The following is a 23,801-nucleotide window of genomic DNA, read 5'->3' as shown; positions in this document are numbered from 1 at the left end:
TTTATCTCTAATACACGTATAAAAGAGCCAAGTTTAGAGGTCTGCCCCCATATGTCAGCAGAAAGCATGAGTCACAGACCTTGTCCTGGCAACTATAGACAAGCCAGAAGCTTTGCTGCAGCTCCTACACTAACTAACCAGGATAAAGTCCATGACTAGAGCTGGTTGAAGAAACTTTTTGATGGAAGCATATCCCATCTGTGTATGCAGTTATGTTAAAATCAAAATACTTAGCAAAATTTGGTCAGTTTTGCTGGAATTTTGTTTCTGAAAAAAACTGGCAAAAAGTTCCAACAAGGTTGAAGTGTCCTGTTTCAACATTTTTCTGAATGAAATGTTTCAGTTTTTTGTTGAAACTACTTTTTGTTTGATTTATTTATTTTTAAATTTTGGGCTAAATTATGAAACAGTGGAAATTGAAATAGAATGTTTTGATTTTGTGAAAATGTAACGTTTCAGTTGATCAGAAATGTAAATTTATTTGAATTTTCTTTTGTGGAGAATTTGGAATTGTCAGGTTTTATTCTGATTATGAAAAAAAGCCAAATTTCAATCTCTAAATCCTTCATGAAACAGAACTTCTGTCCTTTGCACAGCTCTATCTACTATTAGAGCTTGCTGGAAAATGGATTTTCTGTCCAGTGCAAAACTGAGATTTTTCATGCTGAATTGGGATGAAAAGACAGTGTCAAAACTATTCACAAACAAAATTTATTTTAGGTCAGTCCAAACTATTTTGACACTTTTAAAATTTGTTTTATGTAACCTGGACATTTTAACACTTGCAAAACTTTTTTCCAATTATTTTCAAAATGAATTTTGTCAATAACTTCCCAAAAAGTTTTGATTTTCACTGAAACAGCATTTTCAGTGAAAATTCTTCCAACCAGCTTTTCCCACTACCTCTACAGTCTCTTTAAATTTAAACTCTCAGGTAGTTTTCCAGCAGGGGAGTTGGATCCAGCTTCCCATTCTCGTGGCAGCACATTGTACAAGCCATTCCCTGGTCCTTCATTAACCGATGGTGGGAAGTTTCAGGCCAGTGTGTTTATTCCTGTGTGAAGTTCTTTGTGTTTTCTGTTATCCCTGTGATAAGTGCCTGGGAGTTGAAACACAAAGAAAGTGACAATATATAGAGAACACCAATTCTTAGGTTAGTAATTGGTGCTGCTACGTGCCATTCAGGGACATCAGATCACAACATATCAGTCGTGGATTAGTTGATTTGAGAATGCAGAAAACTAAGGGTGCAATCCTGGTCCCATTGACGTTAATAGTTTTGCCACTGATTTCCGTGGGATCAGGATTTCACCCTAAAAGTTTTTCACTAATATTCTTTCTGTTTAAATTCACTAGTGGTGGTGTTTTATGTTGAAAGGATTTGAATAGAAGGTGGGAATAGAGGGGAGTCAGAAGTCCCTTTCCAAGTTGAATGGATCTACTGCATGTATATAAGCAGTGAGATAACAAATGTCTGTACCTTCTGACACTGTTAATGCCAGAACATCTTTTAGTGTCTGTATGGGTGCAGCCTAAGTACTTCCTGCCTGTTAGAGCTTGTACACGGAAGGAGGGAGAGACAAGAGGTTCCTTTTCATAAAACACAGGGCAGTGAACTGTATAACCACTTGCATTTTAGTTTCAAATTGAAAAAACAAATTACTGGCAGGTGTAACAAATTTGTGCCTAATTACTCAATCATATAGTAGCTTTAGTGGAAAAAAAATCACTCGAGCTCTTAAGTGAAAACTAAAATGTGCCTTAAGTACTCTAAACTTAATTTCATTAAACATTTTGTAGTAGTTACTTACTAGCAACATAAACCATAAGCTTTTCTAATTAGTAGTCAATTGTTTTATTAGACATGACACACTCAAAGGTCAGATTAGTGATATGGAGCAGAACTGATAAATTATGGAAAGCTACTTTAACTATTTCAGACTGTAATCAGGTTCTTAGAATTCAGGTGTCTTTTTAACCTAAAGCAGCTGTGGAGAGAATCTATTCTGCATGTCTCCATGCTTCTAGAAAAACAAGAGACTAAGACTTAAAATGTGCCAGGCAACCCTCAAAAAAGATTAAACCGTAAGTTTCAAGCTTCACATTCTCTAACACTATTAAGACAGTATCTTCAAAGCAAGGGCTAGCTAATAATACAGCCAATGCAGTATATTAAATGGAAAGCTTTTAATTTTTAAACACTCCCTCTTTTATAGTGTTGGGTGGAGGCGCAAAAGTGATCTTGGCGAAATTAAGCTGGATTTAATTACAAGTGTCCAATTCTTGTGCTCCTGGTTTTACCAGGTAGCAGTTGTTTAACTGTACAGGGCATATATTAGGTTGAGTACATAGAGAATTCCAAATTTACAGCAAATATTCTCAGTGCACTTTAAATAACTACAGTGATCTTTATCTAAGGCCTGGTCTACACTGGGGTGGGGGGTGTTGATGTAAGATACGCAACTTCAGCTATGGGAATACCGTAGCTGAAGTCGATGTATCTTATTCCAACTTACCTCCCGTCTTCACGGTGCGGGATCGACGGCCATGGCTCCCCCATTGATTCTGCTACCGCCACTCGCTCTGGTGGAGTTTCGGAGTCGACGGGGACTGCGTTCGGGGATCGATTGCTACCCACCGATACGGCGGGTAGTCTGGACGTACCCTTAGAGCCAGTTAAATAGTACAGAAATAGTCATATTTTCATGGAATAAAGCTGGTAAGTTTATTATTTGTAGGGTTCCTAATTGTTCATGAATATTCAGATGATGCTGGTTTCTTCATTGAAAAAAATCATGAATTTTATTATAATTGATGATTCATTCACTGATTTGTACTGTAAATGTTATTTTCTGTTCATGTGCCTTACAAAGTTTGTCACTCCATCAGGTTGCAGAAACAATATAGTATGATTTTGATGACCAATAACACATACATGAGCGTCAAGTATCAGAGGGGTAGCCGTGTTAGTCTGGATCTGTAAAAGCAACAAAGAATCCTGTGGCACCTTATAGACTAACAGACGTTTTGCAGCATGAGCTTTCGTGGGTGAATACCCACTTCTTGCATCTGAAGAAGTGGGTATTCACCCACGAAAGCTCATGCTGCAAAACGTCTGTTAGTCTATAAGGTGCCACAGGATTCTTTGTTGCTTTTACATACATGAGCCAGAGCCAGAGACTTAGCTTAAAACAGACAAGTGAAGCATCTCCTGAGTCCTGTCCCCCGCTTTTCCAGCTCTGGCTTCTGTTTCTGATGATGGACTAGCTCCCTTGCAGGATCTGACATCTTTTCTCTTCTGACTGGGATTTTTCCATGCTCCAACCCACATCAGTTGCTGGGGGCAGAGTTGTTAAAAGTCAGCCTCTCTGCTGCTAGGAACCTTGTTTCAGCTTCCCAAACAGTCTGTCTGCTACTAAATGGAGGTTCCAGTCGACACCAAAAGTTACAATTATAAATGCTGTTCATAAAACAGAATGGAATTGATAAATTGACTTATTCCCCAAACTATCACATTAGTCTGATAGTCTGCACTCGAGTATAACTTGACCAGCTGTAATCAAAAGCAAGGCAGCTTTATTATTTCTTATCTGAGCATTGTGATTGTGTTTACTCAATAAAGCATGGCGTGATTCCTATCCCAAATAGCTCCCAATTGGACAGATAAGTGGTTTAGACACAAGGCACCACCTGACCAGATAAAGATAAAAACTGAAGATGGTGCAAATTTATTTAAGTGTATGCACTTCTTCTGAAATGGATTGTTATTGATAGGCTTCAGAGAAGAGAGGGATCTGAGTAGAGAAAGGGAAGTTTCCTGATACCCAAAGAAAGGGGGAGAAGTCTAAGTTTAGGAGGAGGAATGGACAAAGGCATGAGGATGCAAAGGAAGCATTTAAGAGGACTTCATTTTTCTGATTGGCAAGCCAACAGTGTTCATAGGCACTACATTCACTAACACAGGGGTCCCCAGCGCGGTGCCCATGGGCGCCATGGCGCCTGCGTGGGAATCTAAATGCACCCGTGTCCTGGCCGACGGTGGAGCATCCACCAAAATGCCGCCTAATTTCTGCGGCGACGCATCTCGATGATGTCACTTGCCGCCAACGAGCAACGTCATCGAGAGGCGTCACTGCCGAAATGCCGCAGAAATTTGGTGGCATTTTGGCTGGTGCTCCACCACCGCCACGGTCCTTTGTCTGGCGCCCGCCAGACGAAAAGGTTGGGGACCACTGAACTAACACAAACCAAGCTGAAACATTTTAAGGTGCTTTTTATTATATTCTAAAGACACCCCTGGATTTTATATTTCCTGACAGAACTTTAGAGTCTGTTCAGTTGTCACTACTTATGCAGTTTGTTTACTTTCTGCATTTCTCCCAGACTGGACAATGAAAATGGACTAGTCAGTTTTTCTTTTGTTTATAATCAATTTCTATTTCATTTCACCTTCAGATTCTCATCCCCTAGCACAGGCTGCAATATCTGGGTTGCAAACACTTCAGGGAAATGTTTGTTTTGAAAAACAACTTCCTCTAGAATTTTTTTGTTTTTAAATTGAAAGCACTGCTACTTGTCTCAGATCATAACATTTATAAACCCAAATTTAGAGCCACAGTTGACCCTGAAAAGAGAATAAAGTTTCAGTGAAAACATTATACTCCACCAAAGATAAATGAAAATATATAAGTACTGTAATATAAGTTATTTAGGAAATGGAGTAATAACTAGTTTACATAACTTGTGTAACCACTGCACTGTTTGTTCTCTCTAATTTAAGTCAAAAGTATTTTATTATGACCAAGAGAGAGGAAGTTTATGGACAGTAACAGTGGTTGTACGCCAAATCCTTGCAAGAAGCAAAAACAAACTTAATTTGCTGTAGTTTTGGCTCATTAAGACAGTATCTTTTCAGGTAGTAGAGTCTATAGAAAATGGTTTGGCCTTTCAAAGACCTCTGCTCACTTTTTACAGTATAGCATTCAGAAATTCCCGTGGCAAGACTGATCAGACACCAATTGCATGTGAAATCGAAGCTTTTAATAGAAAGGAGCATATGAGTTTCTTTGATGAGGCAGTCATATTGCTGGAATGTGAGACTTGTGATGCTTTACCTGTGTGGCTTGTAAATTATTCAGTTCATACCAGTAAGTGAGCTTTGTGTCAGACCTTACAAGCCAATTTCTACACTGCTTTAAACATCTACTGATTCACTTTAAATGCTGCTTAAAAATCATTATTTTTCCAAGACTGACCCAGGTACAGGTATGAAAACAAAGGGACTGTTTTGTTTTTGTTTTGGTTTGGTTTGTTTTTTTTCCAGAAGAGCTGAGCACCTATAATTTGAGCGGGGAGTTGCATGGCACCTCTGAAAATCAATCCTAGGTGTCCCCAGTTGGACAGCTAAAATTAATGGACACTTCTTTGAAAACGCTGGCCTGGATAATGTGTCCAAAGCCACAAGACGAGTCATTAGCAGAGCTTGGATTAGAACTCAAGAATTTCCTGTTTCCAATTCTGTACTCAGTCCATCAGATATGCTGGTTAGCACTAGGAAGTTATTTTTCTTAATATAATCTTGCTAAACTTTGACTCTCCTTGGAAATACCAATAAAATGTTTATGAAATTGAAATATCTTAAGTTCATCCATAAGAAAACTTTAAATAATTGTATTAGGTTGAGTGAGCATAGTCTCAAAAATAAATAGAGTGCTTCCCATTAAATCTAAAGATTTCATCCTGTCCACAAGGGAAATTAATTTAGAGGGCAGAATGCTTTTGAAAACATTTGGCTACAATTTTCTTATGTTTCCTAGTAGAAAGGGAGGTGAGGAGATAAACTAATTTTTTACAAATTAGTTAAGTATTTAAAACATTTTAGGAATTAGCAACAGAGAAATAGCCCATATTAAGTAAGGCAAATAATTCACCCAAGAGCTCAGATCCAGCTGAAATATATGCACAGCAACTGCACTGCCCTGAACTAGATTTTATTGTGAATTTCCTGAAGCAGTTGCTTGTTAACTGATATGAGTCAGGTCTTGACATTTTCACTGTTAATCCACAGGAAACTTGGGTGTTCATGCATCCGGTAGTCACCTATTGTTAATGTTCTACACAATATTTCTATAAGTGATAACTTGGTAGTATTATAGATGGGTATTTGCAATTGGCTTTTTGTTTTGCCCGATTACTGACATCCGCTGACATAATTTAAAAGAAATAGTTGCACAGGCACTCAGAACCAGTCATTAACAGCAGTGTTCAAAACAAGGTGTATGCAGAAAAGATGCTTTATTTCAGCAAGACACACCTGTCAACTGGGAAAAAAAAATCTCTGAATCTTTTACTTATTGTTCTTTACTTGTAATGCCTGAGAGGGCTGTAACTGAAAGTGTTTAGAGAGGAAATGTGTCCCCCCCAACCCCGTTAATTTACTCTGTGCATTTGACAGCAATTAATGCCTTTTTTGTGCCTGTTACACAGCTCTGGGAGAGGGCAAATTTGAAAAAAAGAAAAACATAGTTGTGAAATCATAGAAATTGAAGGTAGGTTTAATACCTAAAATTGCTTTTTAATTCGTGTTTTGAAATTGGCTAGGTTTCAAGTTGACTGTCCATTTCATCTCATGGAGCTTGCTTGATTCTAAGGTTCAGTTCATCGGGAATATAGATAAGACTGGTAGCATCACCTGTAGTTGAGATTGCCCAACATTTGCTGATATAACATTGGTTTTTTTTAGTTGCCTATAACTCTGCCAGACTTAAACCTTTCTGGCTCAGATTTTCCATACTATATATCTGCTTCAATCCAGATTTTTCTGGAAGGTTTCAGGTAAAATAGTTCAGAACAAACTTGCCCATGTTTGTTTTTAAAAAATTACTGCAGTTCGTTGAGAAGCTCTAGTACCTCTATGTTTTGGAGCAGGGACTTCATATTTGGTACGGGGTCCTCCTTGTGTCAGGGATGTGCCTTATGTTCTCCTGTGAAAATCTATTCCAATTTGGCCCAGTTATGAGCCTCTGAAAATTCTTGGTTTGCATTTGCTCGGTAGAGACTTCAGTGTTCTGGCAGCGAAATTCCTTAAGGATTCTATTTGTATTGAGCATTCTGCAGCCTAGGGCTGCAGAAGCTGACTAGGATTTTCCCTGCAGTTGCTCCTCTTGGTGCCAGGGGCAGGAACTGAAACAACATCAGCTGTCACTCTTGTGGTCTTAGTGCTGCCCCTGCTGGTGCCCAGGAGGAGGAAGCATTCAGAGGTGAATGCAGAGGTGAGAGGTATTGGGGTAGGGGGAAGGGTTGCAGGAGCCAGAGCAGGGGATGGAAAAGAGAAAGTAGGAGATGAGGGGTATATAGGTGTAGGAGGAATGCGAATAGAAACAAAGGGGAACAGGAACAAGCTGTGAGCACAGGGGCAGAAGGGTTCACAATGACCAGAGAACACACCCTTCCACACCCTGGAATCGAACCAGCAGTCCTGAGTTTCTACATTCTGCTGCTGTCTTCAGTAGCTGAGACAGCCTCTGGCACAGCATGGGTGTCTTATCTCTCTCTCTAGTAGTTGGTGCACACAGAGGATAACAGCTTACTACTGCTACCAGTTTCTCTGGTAGTTCAAGTGGTAGAGGTCTCTTCTATGAATTTAAAGGTTGAACCCTGCTAATGATCCAAGCTGGGGGTCTGTATAGCACCACATGAGAGAATTTCTGTTTATTCAGGTTGTTTTTAAAAGACAAAACGAACAAAACATTACTTTGTTTGTTTTGTTTTTACTGTGCCAAATGTGAATGAGTGGCAGTGCAACCCTATGCACCCAGTCACAACACCACTCTCTCAAATTTGCCTCAGTTTGCCACGCCCCCACCTCCTACCCCATAGATAGACTTGGAAGAATTTTGAAGCTGCTCTTCTTTGAAGGCAAGTACAAGCCAGCCTGCTAAGAAATGTCATAGTCATCAGTTATTGTGATTACTTTTTTATTTTCCTAATGCAAGAAAATCAACAGTTAAGGTAGGAAAATGGTTGGGGGAAGAATACAGGTGATAATTAGCATGGGAGGAGTTAAAACAAATACATTAAACCAACTGAGTTAATGAGAGTTACTTTTGCTTATTATGTTGACAGGGAAATAATTTAAAAACAGGTTAGATTAGATTGGTGATCTTATAAACATTCCTAGTAATCATTACTCCTACATTATAACTAGGGTAAACTTACACCCACATTCTAACATGTTTTGCACCAAACCATAAACAGCTTACTATTTTTCAACATTTCAGTTTTCATCACACCATCCTGATAATGTTCCTCAACATCCTTTAGAATGACCACTTCTAGGAAAAGTAGGGAGTTCAATCTTTATGTCCTTTAGACATTGGCGCTTCTACGGAGATAGCCAAGAAGTGCCACTTGGGTGTTGACATAGCTACCTGTACTAGAAGCTGAATTAGGACCACTTACTCACTTCACATAGGCCACCAAACAGTTAACTGGCAGGCAGTACTTAAATATTATGGCTTGAAGTATATGCAGGTGAATTTTATTACCATTAATCGGTATTCGTAAAACGTGTACAGCTCTGTATCTGGGGAGTCCGATCAGGTTATTAATAAGGCCACTACTTGGAGTTACACAGCAAATGTGTTCAAGATCAAGAAACAAGGCTTTCCCTAGAAATGATAATTACAGTAACTGGATTTGCGTATAAAGACAGGCTAACTAGACTGCAGTTTTGCAGGTGTTTCTTGTTTTTCACTATCCTGAAATTTACACAAATCTTTCACTGAATTGCCAACTTCTACACACCTGTCTTGTTTAGGTATTTTTGAATATATAATATAAATGTAACTAAACTTTCTAAGTAACTCAGTATTATTGCCCAGTATTTTAAAGGGCATCATATGTGGAAGCCCTATGCAATTTTTGGAGAGGTGATGATGTCCTCTGATGGAAATGGATAACAATGGTGTTCTTGATATGGAAGTCTGACTCTCCACTGATAAGGCTAGCAGTCCCAGATGCCAGAGAGAGGAACTCATAAGTGTGTGGGGGTTTTTTTTTTGGTTTGTTTGGTTTTTTTTAGATCATTCACTGAGTATATAAGATGGGTATTGTCTTATGGGCCAGGCTCTTCTACTGTATTTCTTTCTGGATGACTATTTGATGGCATTTCTTAAAACTTTCTGTGCAGCCTGTTTAATCTGTTTGTTTTATTTTGTCATCTTTATTAACATTTCATTTCTGATCATTCAAATAACAATCCAGCCTATAAGGCTCATCATTTTAAATGTAGCTGATCGTATAAATTAATAATAATAATATAAATAATACAATTTTCAATGCTTTTCTGAAATTCTTAAGACAAAATTTGTTGCTATGCTAACTAATGAAATTATTCGTATGTATTGGGTTGTTGCACTGTAATTCTCAAATGATCTCAGATTTTCTTTTAATTGATTTTGTCCTGTATTTTATTATTTCAGTAAAATAAATATAATAACCTCTCCAGCTCTCGTAGGTTATGCTTAGTATGTTCACAAATCTAAAGGAGATGAGAAATGATTCATAGGCATTCTGTTCTAATTTTCTGTAATTATCTGTATGCCCAAAGTTAAATGAATTCTACCAGTAGTAGTCCTTGTATTATTGTTTATTTGCTGTTGATCAGTAAAACAAAGTGGAATCTCCCCAGTCTTTTGCACCTTGAATTACTCTTCTTTTGACCTCTGAACAGGTGCAAATTGGCACTGCTTTACAGTGTTGTTTTCATATTTGTAGGCATGGGACCCAGGTACAGACAGACTGGTCCAGAAGCGGAGGTAATGGAGGGTGATTGTAGTGGACTATGATTTATTGGGGTGTGCAACAAAATATGCAGACCATGTTCTCAAAGCCCTTTCCCAGAATGCACTTCCATAGCTCAACACACCCAGCTCCCTTTTGGAGTTGGTAGTGAAGCACAGGGGTTGTACAACTGTGTCATGCAGGCTGGCGACCTCTCTCTCCATGCACCTGGAGCTCTGTCCTGCAAGGAACTGAGTGCCCTTTTCCATTGACTTCAAATTATCAAATAGGAAACCTTGATTTAAAGAATCAATTTTAATCTTGTTTCTATTTATACTTTTCCTAAAGAAAGTTTAATTCTCATTGCTTTGGTAACCATTAAAACATGTTGATTTGCAACTAAATATGGCCTTTACACTAAATTTGGTGGGACTTTTCGCTAACCAGGAGGTTATACTATATATATACACACACATTTATTTAAGAATTATACAGCCCACCATGCATTGATTCACATTCTTAATGTTTACTTTTTTGTTACAAAATGGTGCATGATGCATTTCTTATTTACTAAAGGACTAATTTTTTACTTGTGACTTCTGTCAAGCTATATTTGGATGAAAATTAGATTTCAAATTTAAAATATTTGTTCATTTTTTGATCTTTTGGTCAAATAAATCTACCTTAAATGTGCTGGGTACATAAGAAAAAAAGATATGTTTGTGAAAACGTATTCTCCATTTGAAATTGGTCTGTTAAACAAAGGAAGTATCGTTTGTGAATAGAACTGATTGTTTCTGGTCACCATGTCCTTTGAGGTTTTTTTAAAGTAGTAGATCTCATCCTCTTACCTCATTTTTATTCTGAGATTAAAAGAAGAAAAACAAGATTTCCTGCTTTTGCAATTTTGTTTCTCAACTTTGAATGAACTGATCGTTGAACTGAGTTAGTTGAATAAGGTAAAACAAAGAAAATATTTCTCTGAACCTGTAGAAGAGGCTATTACTGTCAAATGCTGGTTTTAGCATTTCTACAGGCTCTGTTAGCCAACGATATCTTGCAGTTCTGTGCTTTGGCTCTTTTAAAACTTCGGCAGCAAACACGTACTGCTTATTTTTATTTATATATATGTAATATTTTAATTTAAATGATTTTAGTAGATTATAGTAAGGCTAGGTCTAATGTTTTAATTTCAAATTTAATTTTAATTTTAAATAAGATCTATTTTACAAGTATTTTATTTAAATAAAAACACTTTTTTTCATTGATTTTGTGACTTCAGCTCAAAAAGATAAAAATGTGGCTTCCGTGTCTTTTTAAAAACTAGCTTCATTTTTACCACAGCTCTCCTGACCTGCCTTGTGTTTGTTCAGTCAGAAGTATGAAAGAAAGGGAGGAGTAGCTGATCTGGCAGGTTTTACACAGCAGGTACAGTACTTGGGTTAGAAATAAGTATAGATTGTGCTTCTCATATCAATAATTTGCAATTCAGTTGTTGCAAATTGAACTCTTAAGCAATTAAATGCCACATTCATTTGTAAAATATGTGCTCCCTGTAAGACTGACATGCAGCTTCGATCTGTACACTTTGACCATCTAAGTATCTTCTTGTTTTTTGGGAATAGTGTAAATTAAATAGCATTTCCAAATGAGTTTAGTTATTTAAATACCATCTGCTGTTCCTAAACTTGGCTTCTCAGGAGGTAAATGCATTACTTCATTTCCTTGTGGAAATATAACTTGTCTGTATCTCCTTTATAGGTGGTGTGGTGTAGCTATCATATGATGACTTTTAGCTAAACTTAGATGGGGGTTATCTTTCAGTATTTAAAGAACTTTAGTTTGGTTTGTGATCCTGGTAGCTTTTACTCCTTGCTGATCATTCTCTATTTTTATATGTGGAAATTCAGTATGATGGCAGCAGGTAAGAAACTTAACTGAAATCTGTTCATATCTGAGTAACTTTTTATCTTTTGTATACAAAGTATTTTTATATTTCCCTTCTCCATCTTTCAAGTGCTGTAAAACATTAGTCTGCTGTAAAAGTAAAGACTTAAATTGTAGTCTTTCTGCAAAGTAGGGTCTACTTAATTATCCAGAGCATAAAAAATTTATTCAGGCAGTAGATTGAGCACTCACAAATATTAAATATGCTCTGTATTTCCTTCTCCAAAGCAGGACTTGTTTAGTGACATTTTGAATTTTTTTCTCCTCTCTCCACTTTCCTGTTTATCTCGAATGAAACAAATGATGTCATTCTTACTATTAACATTATTTTGGGGAAAATGTCATATTTACACACACACACATATATATATATATATACACACACAATACCTATTTAAAAAAAAATTACTTCAGAAAAAGGCATTAGACATTACAAAACTTAGAGCCGGTCAGAACCAAAAATAAACTTTATGATTCTCCTGCTCCCCCAGTTAATATTATGTTACAGCTGTTCTGGCAGCGCTATATGGGACCTGATCAAAGACCACTGATGTCAGTAGACAAATTCCCATTGATTTCTGTAGGCTTTGGGTAGGTCTTGCAAAATCAACCTGTTTAGTGTAAATACTGTTTCGAAATTAAAATTCAAAGCATCTATAGGCAATTTAAATTGAGGGGGAAAAAATCAAATTATCCAAAGCGTGTGACTATTTCAATATGAAAATAGATATATTTTACCTTTACTATTCATATTTAGAAAACAGCAAGCACATTGTACCCTCTAATGTTACTTCTGTTCAGCAAAGGATAAACTGAATAAAACAATTGTACAATCTAGTACTGCAGCCAGGATACTGTATTCAAAAATTGGAAGAACAATGCAGCAAGAATACAAGCATCATTTATAATTTAAAGGATATTGCTGATGGAATTCCTTTTTGCTACATTCAGCCAACAAGTATAAAAATACTAAAGAAAAAGGATTGTTATGGCTACTGCCAGTCATCATCTAGCTTCCTGGGGCCGACTGCAGTCTGTAAACCACTCGTCATCGGCAAGGGGGTTAGGACCTGCTGCCTTTGCCTATCTCTGGGCTGCCCCTCTGCAGCCCCGGTACCTATTTGGCCCTTATAGCAAGACCTGCAGCCTGGGTTTTTTCCTGGCTGGAGCTCCCCAGCTCTGTCTGCACTTCCCTTCCCCAGCACTGCTCCACCTCAGGTACCCTTCTCAACTCCCAGGCAGCCAGATCCTTCTGTCTCAAGAAGCTAAAGAGAGAGAGTGTGGCTTAGCTTCTGGCCCACAGCCAGTAAGGCAAAATAGCTTACATTAGAAACTGTATATTTGTAAACAACGTACAACAAATAGCACAGAAGCTCTCAGAGAAACTATACATAATAGCTTGGGCAAAATGAACACAGTTTCACCTTTCATTTTTCTCTTCCCTTTCTTGTATCCTGGTGGTCCAATCTGTAGGAAAATTAAACTTTCATTCTGTAATAAGTACATTTTAATCCCATAATAAACACATCTCTTTTTGCCTGAGCTTGAATCAGCAACGTCTGCATTGTAGTGGCAGAGATGTGTAGTTAAAGATAAATATCAGCAACCATGACTTTGGCATTATTTTTAATAAACATAAATAAAATCATTTTCCACATCTCCATATTTTATTTTACTGCGTATTTATTGTATTCGGCATAGGAAATACAACAAACACTGGCAATTAAACTAGCTTTTGTACTTTGCACTTTGTACACAGAGCGTTCTGTGGTTTCATCTGTTTCTTGTGCAGGAACAATTCAGAGGAATTCTCAGTTGATGGCTTCCTTCCTGAGGTATAAAATAAAATCACTTTTGGGGTGGTAAAATACAGAAAAGAGTTAAAATATTTTGTAATCATGTTAACTAATCCCTTGTTTATAACGCATTGTGATAGATAGAGGACCGAAAAGGTTCGGCTCACACGGGACACAGACTATCTGTAGCCACAGATGGATAGAACACTTACTGTACTCTCTTGAAATGGAAGGTAAAAGATTTTTGCCCATACTGCCTTTGAAACTTACACTCTTGTCTGCTTGTTAACTAATACCAATGATTCCTTCGTATTGCACTCTTGAGAAGAATGCTGAATTGCCTTGAACTGCAGTGCAGCCGTAGGAATTATAGAAATAGAGCTAAAATTATGAATAAATAAATCAATAGAAACTCTTATTAAAACTATTGATTTGGTGTATAAAGGAAGGGCATTATAACTTATTTTTTGTCTTGCTATTTTATTAGCAGGAACAGTGAGAATAATCTCAGTGCATCATGTAGACAGGTGCAAATTAATACTTTGTCAGTGCTTGTTACATTTCCAAAGCTATACAAGCATTAAAAGAAAGAAATATGTTAAGGAAAAAACTGAAATTAAGAGGAAAATAGCTAGCCACAGAAGTTTTAAATCCGACTAGGTGTTATTACCTTGTAACATTTTTGGCTCTCTTCCTTTCCTCCCCTCCCAGGAAAAATTCACAGAAGTGTAATAAATCCCTTGTGATACCTGCTTTTGGCACTGACTCTATCACACTCAGTAACTGGAGCAGGTGGAAAATACAGCTAGCTCTCAGTAATGCTTGCACTTCCTTGATGATAGAAACAGAAGTGAAAGTGATGAGTGCCACCAATCAATGCACTTGCTCCTCCCTATCCCAGTGCCTTTCAAGCCAGAGAATCTGTAACATAAAAACAGACAGACAAAATTAAAAACCCTCATCAAGAGGCAGAAAGCCAGCTAAGAGTCAGTGGTACTAAAAACTGAACCGGTATATGGGCACATAGGGCCAGCTGCAATACAGAATCCTCCTAAATCACCCTACCCAGTGTTACCAACCTTGGTTCAGTGGCTTAGTGTCTAAACTAACATTTGGAGTTTGAGTGGGTCAAAGACGTTCCCCTGTTTCATTCCAAACTGCTTTGGTGTGAAGGAAAGTGGGCAAGGTGGTAACGAGTCTGGGATTGTCTTATCCCAGGTTCCTCCAGTGTGGGGACAGAAAATACTGCTGCTGCCTCCTGGATGAGTTCACTTCCTGCTGCTACGCTGGACTCTCCTTGGACTGGGTTTCTGTAGCAAGCTGGTAGTATGAAGTAGTGAGACGGGCTGTTAGCTTTTAGGGGAGCTAGCTTTTTAGCCTGGAATAAGCACAGCAAAGAAAATATTCTGCTCAGACATCCTGAATAGTTTGGGAAGAGAGATTAATGGCTTATTTTGTCCTGTGGACAATGTGACTATCAGTGAAGCCACCCTCCCTTGTTACTAAAAATACCCTATTTATTTTTAGTATTGTACACGATACAAAATTGCCTGCCTACTAGGCAGCCCATACACAGAAACCAATAATAAACCACATTGCAGATTTTATTGCTTCACGTTGTAAACAAATACAACTCTGGGAGCATTCTTTTGAAACAAAAAACTTCTAATTTATCAGATATCTCTAGGGGTTTCCGGGGTACCGTTAGTGGAACATATATGTTACCAGGAGTTTGCATCATACTATGATGTGCACAGAAATACTTTTTTTACTGATTTTCTTTTAACGTTTTTGTAGCTAAATATTGAATGGGGAAAAAACAAAGCCAAAGATGGTTAATTAGTCACATTATGGGTCCTTTATTGATGTGTGGAGTTTTAGCAGCAGTTACCTGGATTGGGTTTGGTCCAGTATTTCAGTGTACTGGAATGTGACCTTTAGATCTAAACTTCAGTTAGGAAATAGGTGTCTGATTATAGCTTGGAACACGCAGTGAGGTACATAGTGAGCCGTCCAGATAATGTCTATTTGCTCGTGTCAGCATAGAGCTGTAGCCTTGGCCCATACAGAGTTTACATGAAAGTCTAGTTTACTGGCACTTGAATGCTGACTGCTTGTTAAAAAGAGAGCTGCTGTGCTGTAAACCTGAGTCCTGCGGATGCCAGTGGTACTACTTACTTAAAATTAAACACCTCTGTGTCAGCTGAAGTAGAAATTAGCATGTATTTAGCTCACTATTAATTTTTGTTCTCATTAAAGGAATAACTTTAATAAATGCCTAACACAATTTTTGTACATCCACTCAGTGAAAGTGACTGGTCTCTTTGTGGGGGCTGCTGCTTCAATAATATACGGTACAGTGTCATTGTATTTCCCAGCAGTGACTGAACCTCAGGAGACAGACTAGGACTGAGGATCTATTCTTAAATACCACCTAAAAATTGGAGCATTTCAAAATTGTTGTAAAATGCAGGCTACAAAAATAATATAATTTAACAATTGCAAACGCTCTCTTTTAAAATGCCTAGAGTTTTTCCCAGTCTTCTTCCTGCCTGGCTTCCCGTTGCAGATATAAAGAAACAGTACACACCGTACTAGGGGCTAGGAAACTCATTCACAACAGTCATGTAATCTAGAACTCTAATGTAGGACTTAGAGATGAAAAATTAGTTCATGAACCTACTGTGTCTCTCTCAGCTTGTTATTGTCATTTTAGTTCTGTATTTGAACTAGGGTTGCCAGGTGTCTGGGTTTCAACCGAACACCCAGTCAAAAAGGGACCCTGGCAACTCTGGTCAGCACTGCTGACCGGGTTGTTAAAAGTCCAGTTGGCAAAGGGCTGGCAGGCTCCCTGCCCAGCTCGGAGCACCTCCTGGGAAGTGTCCGGCATGTCCCTCCGGCACCTACGCATAGGGGTGGCCGGCCATGGGGCTTCTGCGCACTGTCCCTGCTCTGAGCACTGGCTCCACAGCTCCCATTGGCCAGGAACTACGGTCAGTGGGAGCTGCGGGGGCAGTGTGCAGAGCCCCTTGCCCCTCCGCCTAGGAGCCGGACATGCCGTCCGCTTCCAGGAGCCGCCTGAGGTAAGTGCTGCCTGAATCCACTCCCACACTTCAACCCCCTACCCTAGCCCAGAGTCCCTTCCTGAATCCTGGAGCCTGCACCCCCAGCCGCAGCCCTCACCCCCTCCCACACCTCTGCCCTCTGCCCCAGCCAAGTGAAAATGAGCAAGTGAGTGAGGGTAGGGGAGAGCGAGCAGTGGAGGGAGGGGGGATGGAGTGGGTGGGGCCTCAGGGTGGGGCAGGGTCTTTGGGAAGGGGCAGTGCAGGGCACAGGGCAAGGGTGTTCGGTTTTATGCAATTAGAAAGTTGGCAACCCTAATTAGAGCTGAAAAGGGTACATCAGAATTTATAAAATACTGCTTTGCCTGTCTCCAAATAGCAGCAGCAAAGGACTGCACCTGTGCCTCTATGGTTTCTGTGCTGAAACTTATCAGGGTTGAGGGGGGGAAGGGGAGGTCATCTAGTTCAAGTCTGCCCCAAGCAGGACCAAACCCAACTAAATCATCCCAGCCAGGGCTTTGTCCAGGCCTTTTAAAAACCCAAAAAAGAGAGGGAAAGGAGAGATTCCACTACTCCTCAGTTCTTCACCCAGTTCTTTCACCACACTGAAAGTGAAAAAGTTTTTCCTAACCTCCCTCCCCTCCTCCCTCCCTGGACCATTAGACCATGTTCTGTTGTTTTCACCAACTGAGAACAGTCTAGATCCATCCTCTTTGGAACCCCCTTTCAGGTAGTTGAAAGCAGCTATCAAATCCCCCCTCATTCTTCTCTTCTGCAGACTAAACTTCTTCATGGGAAGAGGAACACTGCTATTATTGTCCGTGTACTGCTGCTCGGTTTTTGACAACAGTAGTGGAGAAGGATGGTAGGTAAAAGCAACAGGACAGGCACAATCCCGAGGGGGATTTAAACACTTGGGGCGTGTAGGGAGTGGGAAGGTAGAGGGTTCCCACAGCCCTGCGTTGAATTTAAACATCTGATTTCTCAGAGGCAAAATAATTGTGCAGTGACGCAGTGTATTCTCGTGTGTGCAGTAGTGGAGGGTGTGTTGCTAATTTAGCTAGTACGAAGGGGTTAATTGCTACAGCTATTGAAAAGAATGTGGGCATCTACCCTAAGAAAGATCACTATGCTTCAGACAACCAATACAATGGCTATGTAAATCTCTCTAGGTGAGCATGAGCTAGAACTGAGCTTGGCCTCTGCCTCCCAAAACAGAGGCCTTTACCACTTGAGCTAAGTGGGAAATCCCACAGCTGGCATTAGAAGCAAGTTCCTTTTTCCCCTCTGTGTGGGAGCTGCTAGAGAGTAACCTCGCACTCTCCTAAATGGAAAGCCAAGTGCATTATAGCACGCTGCGTCCTACCTGCCTTATCTGGGTCAGTTCCGTTTGTCCCTGTAACCATGCACAGTGATAACACCACCCACATGTGAGGCTGAGGCAGTGCAGATTGCAGGAAGTTGGCAACTCCTTTATTTAGTGACCCATTAAATGTAAAGTATTGAAAATACAGCTGCAGTCTCCCAGCTGTCCTGAGCTGCAGCTGCTTCCAGACAGTCTCCTGGTAGCCTGTGTCAGCTCTGGGTCAAAACACTGAGTGAGGCACTGTAACTTGTCACATGCTCACTCATTGAAGACAGTTTTGAAAGTGCTGTGTGGAAGCAAACAGGCTCTTCAATTAAGACTTGATGCACTTGTGGAGGGCCCCCCACACCCCTCCCAAGAGTGTCCGCACATGCGCTATACAGGCGGCGACACTAGAACAGTTGCTCCACAGGAAGGGCTTGAAAAACCCACTTGTCTAGGATGAGTAGAAATTTTACCTGAGTAGATGTGGCTGGGGAGCTGCTGGCTCCTTCCTTGACAGGGCGAGGGGAGGCCTGAATTTCGTGGTCTCTGAGCCACTTGCTCTTGTTTGGGAAGGGGGAAAAGCTGCACCAGTGTTTTAAGGAAAGGGAGAAGAGGGAGAGCAGCATAGGCATTGCTTTTCTTGTACAGGATGGGGAGCAATGCGTAAAGAACTCCATGTGGATAAGAGCTGGAAGGCCGAGGGTCTCCTCTGTATCCAGGAGAGTGGTTACCTAAGAGCAGGCTGCAAAGAGGTGAGGGGGCCCATGGTCATTTCCCCATGTGTGGGGAATAATGGAGCCCAGTATTCAGCAATGGTGGCAGTGGGGTGTGAGGAGGGGTACTGCTTCTTGAAATGTGTATCAGGAAGCCAGGCGAGGAGTAAGATGCAGAGTGAGGTTTGGGGAGATTTTGGGCAGGAGCTCTGCAGTGAAGCAGAGAGACAGCAGCTTTAGGGTTAATGCTGTCGCTCTGATTCCAATAGTCACGTTCAGCAGTGGAAGAAAGCGACTCTTTGTGATATCCTTTATCGCTGCTGCATGACATGAGAGAACCTAGAGTTCATTGATTTGGTGGAGAGATTAGATCCCAGAATGTATTAACGAGGAGAGTGCCAGCGTATATGTTGCAGAGAGCGTTCAGAATTGATTTTATCTGGTGGAGAGCAGAACTGATGGGGCTGCGGGATGAGGATAAAGATGACTTGTTGCTGAGGAAGTGAAGATGTGACAGTGTAAACTAAAAAGCCCTGGCTTTAATGGGTGTTGCCTTAGGGGTGGTGATGCAACGAGTACTTCTCACCTGGCCAGGTAGGTTGTTCCTTGGGCAAGAAGCTTCTGGACATTTTCAAGCCCACAGAGATTAGTCACCAGGAAGAGCTGTTCTGTTAAATTAACTGCTGTGACTGTCATGCAGTATTAGGATTAAAGGAAATATGTCACCTCTTTACCAGAATGGATGCATCTGCCACAGCTTTTAGCAGCTTCTCAGGACTCCTTTTCTATGGCCTAGCTTCCTCAGCAGAGGGATTACAGCTGTAGGCATCTTTTGAGATGTTGCTGCCATAAAGGGGACATCAACTGCAGCATCTCTAACCCATAACCCTTCTCACCAATATGCCATTTTATACCAAGCTTCACCCCAAAGTTCATTGTTCAGGCTCGTTGGAGTTAAATGTCTCTGTTTACCAAGGATTGGCCTTAAAATTCTTGACAGTCCGTCCGTAAGCAATTGCCAAAGTTGCTTTAATGAGCTTAACACAATGTTATAAATGTCCTTACTGCATTTATTGCTACCAACTTATCTTAAACTTTTTGAAGAAAAACAGTTTTGTATTAGTAAGATCTTGACTTGTGAATGTTATGAATGAACATTTAATTATGTAAGTAAAAAGGATGCTGTATTTTGTCCTACGCTGTGGAATGCAAAGCTCTGATTGACATAGTCTGTTATGTGCTGTGGGAGGAGATGTGTGGAGCTTGCATTGCTTCTTGTGCCAGGAAGAGCCGTTCCAGGATTTTCAGTGTTTGCAGGCCAAGGCCAGTGCATGACTGACCTACATACAGAATCCTGAAAAGGCCTAGTGTGTGATTTGTGTGTTGTCTCCTCCCCACCCCCTTCCAGTTAACACCTGCTTTGGGAGACTTTAACTCTGTACTGGTGCTGGGTGATTTTCATCTCAGCTTTCAGCTTTGTCCTGGTGGATGAAAACATTTTTAACATTTTGTTTTTGGAGGATTATCAAAACAAGCAATGCAAATATTCTCATCCCAGGTTGTTTCTTATCCCAGGTTTTAGCAATTCACTATAAACACAAAAGAGAGCAGGGAAGAAAATGTGCATGGAGGGAATATTTCCTTTTCATCATCATTCCTTCATTTTGGTAGAATGTAATGCTCACGCTAGGGAGAGATGAACATTTCCTTTTCTCTGCATTTTATTTATCCTGGGTGAGAGAGTTAATAACTGCTCACAGCTGAGCTGTGGATACTGAATGTAACTAGAGCCTGTTGAGGTAATCACAGTTAACACACAGGAGTCTGTAAACCCAGGTCCTAGTCTGAGGCCAGGACCATACTATCAACTTACATGGATATAACTATGTCGCTCAGGGGGTGAAAAATCCCTTATACTGACCTCACCCCCGGTGTAGACTGCACTGTGTTGACAGGAGACATAGCTACCACTACCTCCCGCAGAGGTGGCTTAACTACATCGATGGGAAAAGCTCTCCGGTTGGCGCAGTAGCATCTTCACTAAAGAAGTACAGTGGGGCAGCTGCAGCGCTGTCCGTGTAGACCAGCCCTTAGTGGGAGAATCACGTAATTCCACCCCGAAGAAGGTGATGGCTTGAGGCTCATTGCCTTTGCAGATGTACTCCGATTGCACAGTGGTGCAGCTAGCCTGGTAACTGAAGTTAGCTGATGATGAATGACAAAAACAATGCTCATGGTTTGGGGATACTTAATGGCTGAGAAATAGGGTTTTGCAGTGCTGGGCTGAATTCACGTCTCAGGTTAAGCATGGCCTTAGACCAGGCATATAAGGACCATAGCCATGCAGAGACACTATAGGCAGTGTACCCATAGGTATAATTGCCCCTGCACCAGAATCCAACCACATGATCTACCAAGAGGCAAGACTTTGGCAGGTGTGTATGCCCTTTTCTCTCCTCCCACTGTTCCTAAGGGGTAGCCAAAGCATTATGTGTCCTCTTAACTGTACACGAGAATCATAGGACTGAGGGCTTGCAAATGAAAATGTAATATATATCCGGTAGATACTGAAAAGATGACCTTCTGCAGAGGGGCTGCCACAGATCTTAAAGGGAGTAAAGCGAGTTTCAGTGCAATAGGAACCGAAAGAAAAAATGGAGTCACTCCCACCCAGCTATACATAAATGTATTTGGCTGCTCCTGGTAGGTGAACGTCAATTGTTCAGCTTCATAAAATCTAGCGATAGGCTATGGTGCTCTTGGTATTTTAATTATCGGAATCTAGAATTATGGAATATTTTATACTCTCCAAGTTCTTCTTCTCATTTGACTCGGACTGACATAACTCTCCTTCCTTTAAATAATTCTTCCCAAGCGTCTGAGACCCATCCCCTTTGTGGGGTCTCAGAGTCCAGGAGCCAGCCTCAATGTGTACACTGCTATTTTTAGCCCCGCTGCATTAGGCCGGGTGGGTCGACCCAGGTTCTGAGACTTGCTGCTGCGTGTCTTTTTTTTTTTCCTTTTTTTTTTGTAGTGTAGATGTACCCTATGAGTCCTAGGTAAACTGAGTCCCAGCTCATGAGTTTCCCTGCCTTTTCACAGGAAAATTCCTTCTAAGGCATCTGTCCCTAATTTGCAAATTGGAGATTTATAAATTAAATATGTTAGAGAATATTCATTAACAATCTTAACTGAGAATTTCGGAACTTTTACTTGTTTTAAAGTGTGTGCACACACTGTGAAGTCTGCACAGCTGTTTTAGCAAGTGAAGAATAAGTTAATAACCTTTAGTTAAAGTTAAGCAGGCTTTTTGTACCAAATACTTTTGTTGATCTTGTAGAAATCTTCTATTCCACTTCTGGAGACCACCTACACAGAAAAGGAGCTGGCCTTCACAAATAGGGTGCTTTATTAAGAAGCAGTATTGACCATTTCTATCAAACAACCTATACACTGTGCATGTTAACCCTTGAACTACTCTCCATGAGTCTGCATCCCCTGTCCTCCCACCAGCTAAGGCAGAGGTGGGCAAACTACAGCCTGCAGGCCCCTCCTGCCTGGCCCCTGAGCTCCTGCCCTGGGAGGCTCGCCCCCGGCCCCTTCCCTGTTGTTCCCCCTCCCCTGTGGCCTCAGCTCACTGCGCTGCGGGCGCAACGCTCTGGGCAGTGGGGCTGTGAGCTCTTGCCGAGCAGCACAGCTGCAGAGCTCGGCCTGACCCAGTGCTCTGTGCTGCGTGATGGCGTGGCTGGCTCCAGCTGGGCGGTGTGGCTGCCTGTCCTGGTGCTCTGGGCGGCACGGCTGTAACGCTGTCAGCCACCAGTGCTCCAGGCAGTGTGGTAAGGGGGCAGGGAGCTGGTGGGGGTTGGATAGAGGGCAGGGGGGTTCAGGGTGGTGGTCGGGGCAGGGTGTGGATAGGGGTCGGGGCGGTCAAAGAGCGGGAAACAGGGGGGTTGAATGGAGGCAGGGGCCTGGGGGGCAGACAGAAATGAGAGGAGGGGTTAGGTGGGGCAGTCAGGGGCAGGGGTTCCACGGGCTGTCAGGGGACAGGGAATTGGAGGGGGCAGGGTTGGATGGGGCAGGAGTCCCGCATGGGCCATCGGGGGCAAGAAGCAGGAGGGGTCGGATGGGCTGGGGCCGGGCCACACCTGGCTGTTTGGGGAGGCACAGCCTCCGCTAACTGGCCCTCCATACAATGTTGGAAACCCGATGTGGCCCTCAGGCCAGAAAGTTTGCCCACCCCTGAGCTAAGGTATATGAGTAGTTTTCTAAAATTCTCTCAGAGTTGCCCTATTACCCACACTAATAATGATGGCAGTGCTAAGTAGACAGGCTACCAGATTTTTAACCTTCAATGATCTATATTTACTTTGAACAGCTGCAGATGACAGTGATAAAAATGCCAGCGTCTGCTCAACACGAGCTGTTTCACTATTGGTGGAGCTGCACTAATGCCAGAGCAGTGGTGGGAACATTTCAGAATATAGCCAGTTTAAATGCATCCTTAACTTACTATGTGAAACACCCTCATTATAATCAGCATGTCACGAAATACAGGCCAACTGCCAAGAACAGCTTTATGTAAATGGAGCAAATGCTTGTAAAGTACAGCTGAGTCTGGCTTCAGTAACCAGCTCCTCTAAAGGAAGCTAAGGCTTTATTTTTATTTGACAGACGTTATTCCAACCAGAATTATGTCAACCAAACTCATCTGCAGTTCAGGAAGCAAGCAGCTTTCCCCGAAACAGGCTGAGGTTAAAAACAATCCCTAAAGTGTCATTTAATATATATTAGGGTGAGTGAGCAATAACCTCGTGACCTAAGTCTAGCAGGACTAATCAGCGGGGAGAATGCTCTTCGGTGTTGAAATGTAGAAAAGGTCTTTGTATGAAATTTCTCTCTAGTCACCAGAATCTAAGCTTTTATTTAAAAGAAAAAAAGGGTTTCTAGAGTTCCTGGCAGTGGAGATATCCTAGTTATGTGAATTAGTGTTATGGTTTGCTTACTTCAGTGTGTTTGCAGACTCAGAAGCAGACACCATGTGTAAAGACTGTGAATTTCACTTAACCCCCTTCTCATCTTCATCAGGATCACTTGTATGCTGGTGACACACAGATCCTAACTTCCGTACCCTGGCCTCACAATTCCTGCA

At 41.1% G+C, this 23,801-nt stretch overlaps 1 protein-coding gene and 1 long non-coding RNA gene across 5 annotated transcripts in view; one reads left to right on the top strand and one right to left on the bottom strand.

The window, feature by feature from the left end:
* The window catches only part of KANK1 (KN motif and ankyrin repeat domains 1), a 170,328-nt gene that overhangs the window by 76,135 nt on the left and 70,392 nt on the right, over positions 1-23,801 (top strand). The gene's annotated exons all lie outside the window — the stretch shown is intronic.
* LOC120407843 lies at positions 13,436-14,945 on the bottom strand. Its single transcript, XR_005600275.1, has 3 exons — positions 14,606-14,945; positions 14,197-14,447; positions 13,436-13,560 (listed from the first exon to the last, which is right to left on the bottom strand). It is a non-coding gene; the product is annotated as an uncharacterized LOC120407843 (long non-coding RNA).

The sequence above is a fragment of the Mauremys reevesii genome, linkage group 6 (assembly GCF_016161935.1).
Source record: "Mauremys reevesii isolate NIE-2019 linkage group 6, ASM1616193v1, whole genome shotgun sequence".
Classification (NCBI taxonomy): Eukaryota; Metazoa; Chordata; order Testudines; family Geoemydidae; genus Mauremys; species Mauremys reevesii.
Note: the sequence above shows the minus strand (reverse complement) of the source record. Positions and strands in the feature narration are given on the sequence as shown.